The following is a 12,935-nucleotide window of genomic DNA, read 5'->3' as shown; positions in this document are numbered from 1 at the left end:
AGGGAGCCGGCGTACAGCTTCTGGGTCATGTGGCCAGCATGACTAAGCTGCTTCTGGCGAACCAGAGCAGCGCACGGAAACGCCGTTTACCTTGAGTAGAGGACCACAAATAGTGCAAATGATCGGAACAAAGCAAAAACAAAAGAAAAAAATAAAGAAAAAGAACAAAGAGATAAGAATGTTAAAGGAAATAATAATGGAACAAAAAGATAGTGAAAGGTAAGAAGAAAGGAATAAGCAATAGTTTTAACACTATTTGAGTTTAATTACTTTTTAATTATTATCTTTTCTATGTTTTCAGCGTCTTTAATTTATCTGTGTTGTTTTCATTTGTTGTAAGCCACCTTGAATCCCTGTCTGGAGAAAAAGTGGGATAATAATAATAATAATAATAATAATAATAATAATAATAATAATATCTTGGAAAGTAAAAGGACCCATGCCCAATTCAAGGAGGGACGAAAAGGATCTCATTCGCTGAGTGGCAGGTTAGGGGTACAACAATGCAGAGTGGGAGAGAGAGAAGAAAGGTTGGCATGCCACAGCACACACTTTCCAACTCCTCCTCTCTCTGTGCTGCCCACCCTCCATCCACCCACATAAATGATTACATGATATGAGAAAAGCCACACACCCCTAGCAGAATGGCCACAACAGTGCTGCTTTTTCAAACCATAGATGGAATAGCAGAATCATAGAGTTGGAAGGGACCACGAGGGGCATCGCAAGATTTGGGGGGCAGTGGGGAGGTGCCAGTACTGCATACCGTTGAGTACTGCCAGAAAAAAAGCGCTGGCATCATGGCAGCTGAAGCTCAGGGAAGACTGAGCAGCTACACGGTTGTGATCCCAAGCACATCTGTTTAGAAGTAAGTCATTGCAGTTGTAGACACTGAAATCTATGGAACCTGCTTCCAAATAAACTGGGGTCCCAGTGGCTTGTGCCTAACATTTTATAAAAAGGAAAAGTCTCTATGTGAAATAATATTATATCAGGACAATGACAATGACTCTGCTTTTGCCTCTTATAGGATTACCAGACTTCAGAATACCAGAAAAGGATGCTTTCTAAGGACCAATCTGTCTTTTATTATTGCATCAATTGAGTTCAATAATGTCCTTAGAGCAAAGCAGAGGGTCACTGAAGTTAAAGCTAACCTGATTCCATAATCTGTGTGTACTTTTCTTGAAAATTAAATTTTCCTGAGCCAACGGAGGGGTTGTTCACCGAATAACAGCAAAATCCAGTTCAAAGTGTGAGCACCATGAAGTACTGCAGAACAAATTTGGTCTTCTCTGATTTCAGCACTTGAATGAGTTTTCTCTGCTCCATGCAGTTTAGAGAAAATATTGTTTAGTCTTTCAATGGTGGCCACTTAGCAGACTAGTCTTATTTACATTGCAAATCATATATGGAACAGAAATAGCAAAAGACACACAGCTAGCTGACGTTGTCTTCCTTCCAGGACTGATTCTATTTAAAGTAAAAGACAACGAACATCCCCCCCCCCCCCGTTGCCAAATCTCCCTCTTTAGAAACCATACTCAATCTGGGGTTAGGAACTTACTCCCTGAAACTTTCTCAGTGTCTCCATTAATTTTTCACCTTACATAATATAGTATAGCTTGAAGCATTGTGAATTCCTGCAAAACCACTTAAAGCAGAAGTGATTGTGGAATACACACACACACACACACACACACTACCTTGTGCAACTGCCAGTTGTTGGCCAGTTGTGTCTTAACTATCCAGTAATCCCTGCTTGCAGACTGTTTTGGCCAGGGTGCTGTCTGATCTATTTTCCTTTGTATAAGAACAAGCATGAAGGAGGCCTCCCAGCCTGTTCACAGGTCCTTATATGATCAGTGAAAACAGTTGGTCCTGGCAAGTATTAACCGCTCTCAATCTTAACCTAATAACTGCCATTTGTCCAGATTTTAATTTGTCTGAATTAATTTTAAGATGTATTTTAATTAATTGATGCCTGTTTTTATGTATACTGTGTTATTTATATGATGTTAGCCACTCTGAGCCCAGCTCCGGCCGGGGAGGGCAGGGTACAAATAAAAGTTATTGTTATTGTTATTGTTATTATTTTGGTTGGCCTCATAAAGGTATTTCCCAAATACAGCCAACACAGCTCCATTTGCCTTTAATATTGTTCTGAGTTTAGGGTGTTAAGCTGGGTGCCAGACCTCTCTAATCCCTGGATTCAGCAAGGGTCAGAATTGAACCAAGCCTTCTAATTCTTGGAATAGCCAGACTAGCCTCCTGGGGAGGTGGTAGCCTGGGTGAGAGCCATTAAGGAGGCTAAAGGGGCTTGGTGTAAGTCAGCAAATGGGTAGGCCCCCTTCCTTCAACAGAAAAAAGCCAAAGTTGAGAAGAGAGTTGCGGTGATGTGACCTAGAAGTAAAGCAGCAAGGCACAGAGAGAGTCAGAGCAATGTTTGAGAGCAATGTTTGATTTCTGTTTGAATCCAAGGTTGTGCCTATGGGAGAAACAAGACCCTTTTGGGGTGTTTATGCTGTGAACCCCTCCATCATAGGCTCAGGTTGTATATATGTATAAATAAACCATATATCATAAAGACACTACAGTCTCTGCTGTGCCTTGATCCAACCCTGAGACCCTTGGAATCTCGCACTGCTCAGAAATTGGGGTGGCATGAAACATGTAACCTCTAGGATCCTCACAAGTCCCTGGGATATTGGATGTGAGATCTGTCTCTTCTGGATTTGTGAGAAATAGTAACACTATCCCACTACCATGTGAAAACTGCAGAGAACAAAGAGACATACGAAGGCAAATTGGATCCCACCATCTTAGAGAGCAGCAAGGCTTACTTCAGGGTTTGAAACAACTGCATAGAACTTGAAATCACTGAAGACCACAGTGGCGGCAGCGGGGGAAGGCATATTTGATTGTCTTCTCAAATCCAATTTGAAAAGTTGGGAAAATCTGATCTGCAAGATGACTCAAAACATGCACATTTTATTTGGAACTGAAGCTATTGACATAGGTCATAGCTTTATTGGAGAAAGCAGAGGACCTTGAAAACAGAGACAGGCAGCATGTGGAGACGATGGGTTTAGATGGGGGAAAGTAAATGGGAGCACTCCATTAAGTGAATAAAAATGAGACCAAAAGTTCTTTAGAGATGGCCCTGTTTGTTTTCAAGAAAATGTATCATAATATCACTGATAAGGCCAACTATGTTATAGGGCTGGGACCCCTTTCAGAGGCTGTATGGCTTGTAGAGCATATAATTCCACACTGTATTCTGGGCATTAGCACAAGGGGCCCACGTTACTGGAAGCTGATACCATCTCCTGCATCAAAGCTGCAGCAATAGCCACTACTGTCCTGGCAGATGCACAGCCTGAAAATCCTGATTATATCTATAAACTTTCTAAGGCAGCAGGAGAGTAACCTCTGTGACCACAGCAGCTCCCATTCTGTTCTGCCACTGATCCCTAAATGTGCACCATCCAGCACAAACCAAACTGGCTGAAGTTCACTGAAATCAACAGGTTTATGGAAATACATTTTGTGTTCTGCAAAAATAAGATTACGACAATAACTGATGGTTGTCTAACAGCAGGATTTAAAATGTTAGCATTCATTGTTGTTTTAGCAACACATTCCATTTTTGTCCATAACTGAACGATCTGAGCAAAGTATAAGATATAGTTAAAGAAAAGACACTCTGCTTTTCTAGCACTTTAGATAAGCTGTAATGCTAAGTCAATTAACTGGAAATTTAAGACAAAGCGGAATAAAGTGTTCCTTGTTTCTTCTGAAGCAACAGCAAAACTCCTTAAAATCTAATTTATTCTAGCATTCCATGTTACAAGACGGTACAACACACTGAACACAAGTTTGGAGAAAGAAATTGTAATACATTTCTCAAAGTTAAATTAAAGCAAACTTGGTAAATGCATGTTGGCTCAATATTTGAATAAACCTGAAGTATCTGTAATTGAGGAAACACAATTATTTGAAGCACAACTCGAACTGGGAAAGTTATGTTAGTAGAAGAGCAAATGTGATAATATTTAACCACTGTGTTGCTGGAATTGCAAGTTATATAATGTAATAGCAATGCAGAGCTGGGGAACATTTTACAGGCACAGAATCATATAGTTGGGAGGGACTTCAAAGATAATCTATTCCAGCCCCTTATTGATACAAGAAATCCACTATTACAGAATTTCTGATAGGTGGTCATTCCCAGGGAATAACAGATGGGTAGAGGGGATGCTTAATTTTTCCTCCGACCAATGATTCTCCCTTGAAAATTGCCCACCCAAGGTGTCTTAACCAATTTCTCTCCAGATAGGGGACTGAGATGGAGGGGGGCATTTGCAGAGGAGAATTGCTGGGTGTGGAAAGATTAAGAACATCACTAGCATCTATTGATCTCCTCTACCAAAGTCCCCTGCCTCCACCTGCTTGTGTCACATCAAGAAATGCAAGATTATGAATGTGCGTTTGTAGACATAACATGGCTCTGTCCTGAGTCCCTGACAAATCAAGAACAAGTAGAATATATAGAAAAATATCAAATAGTGTATGGTATCACCAAACATTCATCATGCTAGTTAAGTGGTTTTAGAAAAGGCTTTTGACAGTGTGGGAAGGGTCCTTACAGTTAAATACCAGCAAACTAAGATACCATATATATGACATGAATAAAGCATGATTTACATTCCAAGCTTAACCATGTTTATTCAAAACTGCTCGAGAGATTCAATGGCATTTACTTTTTAAGAGAATATGCTTAGACTTTTCAGCCTAATGTTGCTCAAGAATCATTATACTGTAGTTAAAAGAAATATTCTTATGCAGCAGCATTTACAGATAAAACCCCCCAAAATCCTTAAGATTAACAGAGAACAATCCCTGCATGCTAAAGTTTTTGTGCTTTCTGTAATAACAACATAATTCCCACATTACTTCATACTACATCTGTTAAACATGACTATTTCAATAATTTATCTACCACCTATCAGTGGTCGCATACTGAGGATAGCAGTGCTGAGCTGACGAGCCTTTTCAAACTAAGCAGCTCTTTAAATATTTCTCCTTTTGTGGTTTTCTATCATTTTAGATTTTAGTAAAACTACATTTTACTATTTCCTTTTCACATGGGGAGGGTAGTCAAAAATTGGTTCATCAATACTTTTGTCTCCCCACTCCATAGGAAAACCACTGGAGCTATACACTCCAGTGCAGGAGAGGGGGAGCATGCAACTGTGGGAGAAGGATTTGTTGCAATTCACTTTCCTAATATTTCTCTTTTTGAGTTGTAAAGCAAGAAAAAGTATCCAAAGCAACCAAAACAATGCAACAAATGTTATAGCCTGAACTGAATGGGAGTTGTGTTGATGACAGTAATTCATGTCAGGTTCAAATGACAACCCCTTGCACTGAAAGAATGTGTGAGAGGGGTCAGAGCCATATGGACTAGTCTCCCTGCCACATTTGGTGACCATAAACCTTCCACGCATTTGGAGCACATCAGAAGGGGTTCTGAGCATGTAATGGTGCATGCACATAGAGCTTCTCGGTGCAAGGAGGAACCCTGATTGGTATATGTGTATACCTTCTGACCCGCTCCAACACGCTCCCTGAAGAACCAGGTGCGCAGCCTGGGAGTCATTCTGGACTCACAGCTGTCCATGGAGGCACAGGTCAATTATGTGTCCAGGGCAGCTGTTTACCAGCTCCATCTGGTATGCAGGCTGAGACCCTACCTGTCCGCGGACTGTCAGAGTGGTGCATGCTCTGGTTATCTCTCACTTGGACTACTGCAATGCGCTCTATGTGGGGCTACTTTTGAAGGTGACCCGGAAACTACAATTATTCCAGAATGCGGCAGCTAGACTGGTGACTGGGAGCGGCTGCCGAGACCATATAACACCGGTCTTGAAAGACCTACACTGGCTCCCAGTACATTTCCAAGCACAATTCAAAGTGTTGGTGCTGACCTTTAAAGCCCTAAACAGCCTCGGTCCAGTATACCTGAAGGAGCGTCTCCACTTCCATCGTTCTGCCCAGACACTGAGGTCCAGCGCCAAGGACCTTCTGGCGGTTCCCTCGCTGCGAGAAGCCAAGTTACAAGGAACCAGACAGAGGGCCTTCTCGGTAGTGGTGCCCGCCCTGTGGAATGCCCTCTCACTAGATGTCAAAGAGAAAAATAACTACCAAACTTTTAGAAGACATCTAAAGGCAGCCCTGTTTAGGGAAGCTTTTAATGTTTAATAGGTTATTGTATTTTAGTGTTTTGTTGGAAGCCGCCCAGAGTGGCTGGGGGGACCCAGCCAGATTGACGGGGTATAAATAATAAATTATTGTTGTTGTTGTTGTTGTTGTTGTTATTATTATTATTATTATTATTATTATTATTATTATTATATTATTATTATTATTATTATTATTATTATTATTATTTTATTATAGTGTGGGGGCACAGCTGCCAGGTACATCATCAGAAAGAAGAGCTAGTCCCCGTCGCCATGTGACTACAATGAACTTTTCAGTGGATGTTGGGAAGGTTTTGCCCAAACATCCATCACTATCCAATAAGTGCCTCTTGGCAGCTGCTCGGCTACCTTCTATAGGACAATCAAATATACAATGTCCAGTGTTCACTGTATTTTTAAAAATTACAACATTTTAAGGTTTAAGTGCTAATATTCCCACATCAGAAATTACACTGATCAGGAGAGGGATCTGGGTTGCTTGTAATAAATAAATGATAAGGTAGTAGTCATGATTAATAAGCCCCAATGTTTAGAGGCAGAATTCCTTAGATTACTAGATGCTATAATAACAGGGCATCACCTTCATGTCCTGCCTTTGAGTTTCCACAAGAATCTAGCAAGCTACAGCTGGGGGCAGAATGTTGGACTAGATTGACCTTTTGCCTCATAGAGCAAGGTAGTTCTTCTTCATGTTGCCACATGCCTATTGCACAATTAGAAAAGGGTGTTATCATTTAAGATCCCTGGTGCTCAGAAAATAAACAGTGAGTTTTTATTCTTTTGCATAGACTTAGATATATTGGTAAACAAACAATATAGTATGTCATAATTTAAACCACTATTTGCACCCGGGGGGGGGGGAGTGAGAAGATCAGCAGGCAAGTTAGGTGATTTGGGACACTCTATGCCCCTTCAGCTACTCTTCACAAATGAATGCTGGCCAAAAAAATATATCTAAAAAGTAATATCTCAAATGAATATTAAGGGCCAAATTGTTAAACGAGTCTTTGCATCTCCTGTGCAAGTTTTTCCCGTTTGTGTTTTAAAAAATCCCTGAACATTGAATGCTATGAAACCTTTTAACGTCAAGTCTCATTTGGCCCTGAGTCAGAGTTTTAGAACAGACAGCATCCATCTATTCCGGTAGTGGGGGGTTTCTGGCAGAATTACCAGAGAGTCTTGTCCACAACAGTGATGAAATTTCACAAGCGGAGGAGGAAATATGTTCTCCCTAGGACATTGTTTGATTATGCTCATCCATCATGCAGCACTGGCGGTGAGGACCAGTTCAGATATATATGCACACCTTGTCACAGTTCCACAGCCAGATAGATATACCTTCATATTAAGCTCATATCAGCACACCTTCAGAGGCCCTATTTGTTCACCTTTCCACTTCTCAATCCTGTCTTGCAGAGTTGTCTCCTTTTATGACATAAACAACATGTTTGGAATAAAAAGCCAGCATATTCATCCGCTGCACAGCTTGTTCTGCCCTGTAAGTTCATATCTGCTGAGGCAACTCGCATCACCAGCAGCAAACATGCTTTGTACTAGGGAAAGGGCACAGAGGGCTGCAGCAGCGCTCAAGAGAGAGTGTACATGTTGGATGATGAGCCTTCAAGTGATTGATGCTGAGCCAAGGTCTATCGTCGGGGGGGGGGGCGGTGAGTGGGGCTGTCAAGTAAGTCAACCCAGTGTCTCTGCCCCTTTTGCCGCACTTCTTGGCGTACTCGTTGATTCCAACTGATACAATAGTGACTGACAAAATAGCGAGGAAGTGTGGGAGTGTTTCTTTATATGGCCTGATCCTATGATCTGGGACTTAGTTATTGGAAGGATCAGGATCTGGCTCGAGGGTCCCAACTGTGGCATTAGACTAGAAATTAGGAAGCTGCACCAAGAGCTCTCCATCAAAGCCAGCACAGAGCTTAACCACACTTCCTCCTTTCCCACTGCCTTCTAGGTGTGGCACAAGCAGAAGTGTGGACAAACACATCCACAAATGGTTGTTGTGAGGATAAAAGGAGGTGAGGCATATATGCCACCTTGAGCTTCTTGAAGAAAGGGCACACTACAAATGCAGTAAGTACATACGTAGCTAACTTATCCTGAATTAGGCCCTTGGTCCAGTTGAGCTCACTATTGTCTACTCTTATATAGTGGTTCTCCAGGGTTTCAGACAGAAGCCTTTCTCAGCCCTGTCTGGGGATGCCAGAAATTGAACCCGGGACTTCCTGCATGCAAAGCATGAACTTTACCATGCTATGGTCATTCCATGATTGACTCATTCATTTTCAAAATTTATTAATTTGTTTCAGAAGGTTTAAACCCCACCCTTCTGTTGCAATCCCAATGCTCAGGACAACAAGAATGAGTTGGCCATGCCAGCAGTTGTGAATGGTGTGATAGGAAAATGGCCCATAAAGCACTTGAGTGTGGCAGAGGCTTTAGCCCAGGGATAGAGAATCTGTGGTCCATGCAGGTGCTGTTGGAAACCAACTCCCAGCAGTCCAGCCAGAAATAACATCCGGAGGGCTGCATGTTTCCCATCCCTGCCATACGTGATCTGCATGGTTTGCATGCAGAAGATGCCAGATCCAAACCTCTTGTTTTCAGAAGGATCAGGGAGTAGGGTGGGGAATAACCCTGGATCGCTAGCTGCCAGTCAGAGTAGTACACAATACAGGGCTAGACGGGCCATCTCAGCGTAAGGCAGCTTATGGTTCTGGCAATAGGAGGGGTGAGGCAGGCAAACAAGCAGCCTTGCAATGCAACATACCGGAAGCATTTTACCCTCCTGAAAGCCATGTATGCCGGTGCAACTGCAAACCTACCTTCCACAAAATCAAATGGTTGGGAGAGAGGGAGAATTTGGAGTTGGATACAGGCAAGTCTGGAAGAGAGCTCTGCCTGAGACTCCAGGTACTCACTCCTAATAGTCAGAGCAAACAAGTCTAGGAGGCAAATGGAGGAAACATTTGCATCTCCATATGCAAATGTATATAATATGTTCAAGAAAGCCAAGCACCTCATAGATATCAGTTTCTGAAAATTGTGGGTTGCAAAAGGTGCTTTGCATGATGCAAAACTGACAGCAGAAAACAATTGGCCGTAAAAAGACTGTGATTATGAAGTCACATACATTCCCTCCCCACAAATTGACAAGCCTGGATTTGAAGCTGCTTAAACAATGGCACACCGAATGTCAATTTTCCAACTCTATATCTATGCCACTTCTGTTACGGGGTGGAGGGGAGCCATTGCAGTTCTGTGTATGGTTGTTTGTGGCTGTATGCATTTATAGATGTATTCAATGTTTTACAACGAATCATTTACATTTCATTATTTAAATACATCCTTATCCATTTAAATTACGTTTTACCACTTAAAATGTTACAAAGGCATGTGGTGCCCTCAATGTGCAACAGGTTGTCTTTTACGCCGTAACTCACCTCAGCCACTACTTGGGTAAAAACTCCCAGTCCTTCTCTCATTCCTCCTTTTAGATTTCTATAAAGAGGGTTGTTCTTATACCCATTTTACAGATGGGAATTGAGGCTCAGAGAGCTATTCACCTATATAAAGCCTGCAATATTGCTTTCAAAAGTGGTGATCTGGCGGTGGTTTTCGTTTTTCTTATGCAAGCTGAGAAAACAACACGAGAAGCATTCCAAACCATAAGACGTGCCAAGTGTTATATATAAAAGACGTTCCGGTTTCATGATTATGTCTAGGCCCCTTCAGATGTTACAAAAATCATTAAAGCAGGTGGCATTTTGACACAGGAACTACCATGTGAGATCGGCATGCACATCACTGCATGTGGTACCCTTGCGTGCATTGCTGCCCTGTGTACATGCTCCAGGAAACAACAATTGGGGCCTTGGCTTTCCAGCCTTTATATACTGAGAGTAAATGCTCCCCACAACAAGCCCCAAAGAAAACCAAAAACAACTACTGCTACCACCAAACGCCCCTACATTTCTTATTCACATGTGATCTAGTCATGGGTTGCGCAGCACTTCACTTCCTGTGCCTGTCCATCCGCCAGGGATGCTGTGTGGCACATGAAGCGGCCTTGAGCGCCCTTGTCCCTGCGCCACCCTCACTCTCAAGAACTCCGGGGAATGGGAAGCATCTTCCCCATTGCCCAGTGCCCTTGCCAAGTGAGTGTGGGCTTCTGAGTGCAGCTGAGCCCAGAGACTCAGCTGCTGCTGCGGCTGCTGCCTGGCATGTGCCTGCTCCTCTGGGACAGGAAGGCAAGGTATCAGGAGCCCTGGGGCAAGTCAAGCAAAGCAGCAGGCAAACTCCTCTTACCTGGGCGCCTCCTGCCCGCCTGTGGGCCCATCTAGTGGCCTTGGGACCTGGCGATGCCCAGGCAGCCCCCGCGCGGCTCCTCTCTGGTGCCAAGGCCCGCCGCTGCCCGCGGGGCCCTTCCCCGCCAGTGCAGACATGCTGAGCTAATTTTATCGGTCCCCTTCCCCCATCGCCGGGGGAGCCTCCGTCCCTCCTCCTCCTCCTCCAGCCCCCACCTCCTTTCCTCCCGTCCGCCGCAGCCAGGCAGCAGCAGCAGCGCTAGAAAATAGCACATCGCCCACTCATCCCCAGGCTCCTTCTTCAAGGAAAATATTTATATTATTATGCCACAGAGAGGGTTTCCATGGCACTGATGACTTTCACACTGTTGCCGTGACAACCACTTGAGGCCATCTTGGACGGGCTGAGAATACCCACTTCCTAGACAAATAAGGCGAGCAGCCGCCGAGGGGAGGGGAGGCCAGGGGTGGGGTAGGGGGAGAGGATCGCCCTTCTCCCCCTCGGTCCTCCCCTTCTGTCTTCTTCTCCTCCTCCTCCTGGCCTGCTGCTCTCCCCCTAGCGGAAGCCCGACGGGCGTCTCCGTTGACGGGCGTTTCTCCCGCAGGAACCGACAGCGCTTGGCGTCAACTTTCCGGAGCAAACGTCTCGAAATGAATGAGACGCCCCCTTCTGAAGGGCAGCCCCTTCAGCTTCTTCGTGTCTGCAAGGCATGGGGGGCAGGAATGCGGGGGGCAGCGGGAGGAGACAGAGCCACAAGGCTGCCCCCCCCCAAAAAATATTGAGCTTGATGCAGAGGAAGTAAAATTGCGACGTGCGCTCAGTTAGGGTACCATAGCTCATGAAGCTGGCTTATGGAGTCCAAGTGTGACGAGCTTCGGGTTTTTGTTTAATTTTTTTTAAAAAAATTTTTAGTTGCCTAGATCCAGATGCATATCGAAGGTCTGGCAGACCTATTTCTGAAAGTAGCGTTACCCAAAGAATGTTCAGCTGCATTCCCATATGGGTTGCATCAGTTGAGAGCGCCTTCAGTAACCTGAAACTGGTAAAGCACTGATGGGGAGGACCACTGCCGCGCGGGAGAAGTAAAGTGCGCAACGGATAGTGGGCGCAGCCAGAGCCTAAAGTGGGCGGAACCTTCCCATCTCCCTCCCTCCCCCGCACCCTTTCTCACTTTCTCTTGTGGTCACCTGGACATGCTTCTTCCCCCAAAAGCTGGACTCTTGTCCCTGATCTTGTTATACTCAGTTCGAAGCAAGGTACCAAAAAAACAACACCTTGGCAAATCTTGATTTTGTGATGGTCTGTAATTTCCTGAGTTTGTCAAATATTCCTTTAGCATTCCAGTAGAGTAGATGAAGGGAAAATTCAGTCATAATCGTGAATGCCAATTCACAGGATAGGGAAGCCATTTCTCTGTCTACTGAGTTTTTATGGTTTTTAAGGACTGGATCATCATTAAGTGCTACATACAAAACTATGACATATGTTATGGTACTGCAATAAAACTGCTAGCGCATTTGCAAGGCTAAGCCAAGCTCAGTATGGTTTCAAGTTGGATGGAGAATAAAAAATTGAGTTACCGTATATCTGGTCCCTTCCAACTCTACAATTCTATGATTCTATGATATTTCATGTACTGAAATATGCTACTGATGTGGGGGCAAGAGGAGGGCCTCAAGACGACTGTTGGTTTGTTGGTTGGTTTGTTGCATTTATATCCCACCTTTTTCTCCAAGAAGCTCAAGGTGCTGTTCAAGGTGGTTCTCCCAATGCTCATTTAATCGCCACAATAAATTCTACTCAGAGTAGACCCATTGAAATTAAGTTATTCGTCCCCATTAATGTTAACGGGTCTACTCTGATTAGAACTAATGTTGGATACAACCGTATGTTTCCCTTTGGCCCCAGGTTACTTCTCTGGGGGCTTGTTGACACTGTGTACTTTTGCTCTGAAAGGGGTGCTAGAGTTTTATCCTCCACCACTATCACTCCCCCTTTTTTTCTTTCTCTACATGTAGTCAAGATAGATGCTGATCAGCTTAAATGAAAGCAGGCAGTGCATGGTGAACAACATTTCAAGGACAACAGGTTCCTGCCCTCCATCGCTTGTGTAAGAGCTGCTGCAGTCTTGCTACAGCTGCCTCCAGTTTTCCTGCTTGCCGTGAAGGACTGGAACTTTGATTTTTATGCAGCTCTTAACAGGGATTGAAAGCGATGGTGGTACAAGGTTAGACTGAGCATGGTGGTGGGCTCTAGATATGAAAGTGATTAGGGTCATCCATGTGAGCAGCAATGTCCTGGATGTGTAGTTTTAAGCATTGGAGCCCAGATTTTCTTTATGGTATCAGC

At 43.9% G+C, this 12,935-nt stretch overlaps 1 long non-coding RNA gene across 2 annotated transcripts; it reads right to left on the bottom strand.

Annotated features, from left to right (window-relative positions):
• Window positions 1-244: 244 nt before the first annotated feature.
• On the bottom strand, window positions 245-11,847 carry LOC310763710. Of its 2 annotated transcripts, XR_014548765.1 has the most exons (4): window positions 10,587-11,847; window positions 6,847-6,969; window positions 1,158-1,323; window positions 245-357 (listed from the first exon to the last, which is right to left on the bottom strand). It is a non-coding gene; the product is annotated as an uncharacterized lncRNA (long non-coding RNA). The 2 variants fall into 2 exon arrangements; XR_014548766.1 differs by lacking the exon at window positions 245-357 and having other exon boundaries at window positions 1,065-1,323; window positions 10,587-11,026.
• Window positions 11,848-12,935: the final 1,088 nt, after the last annotated feature.

This window comes from Podarcis filfolensis (assembly GCF_964270895.1).
Source record: "Podarcis filfolensis genome assembly, chromosome: 5".
Taxonomy (NCBI): domain Eukaryota; kingdom Metazoa; phylum Chordata; class Lepidosauria; order Squamata; family Lacertidae; genus Podarcis; species Podarcis filfolensis.
The sequence above is the reverse complement of the archived record's forward strand: the minus strand, read 5'-3'. Positions and strand labels throughout refer to the sequence as shown.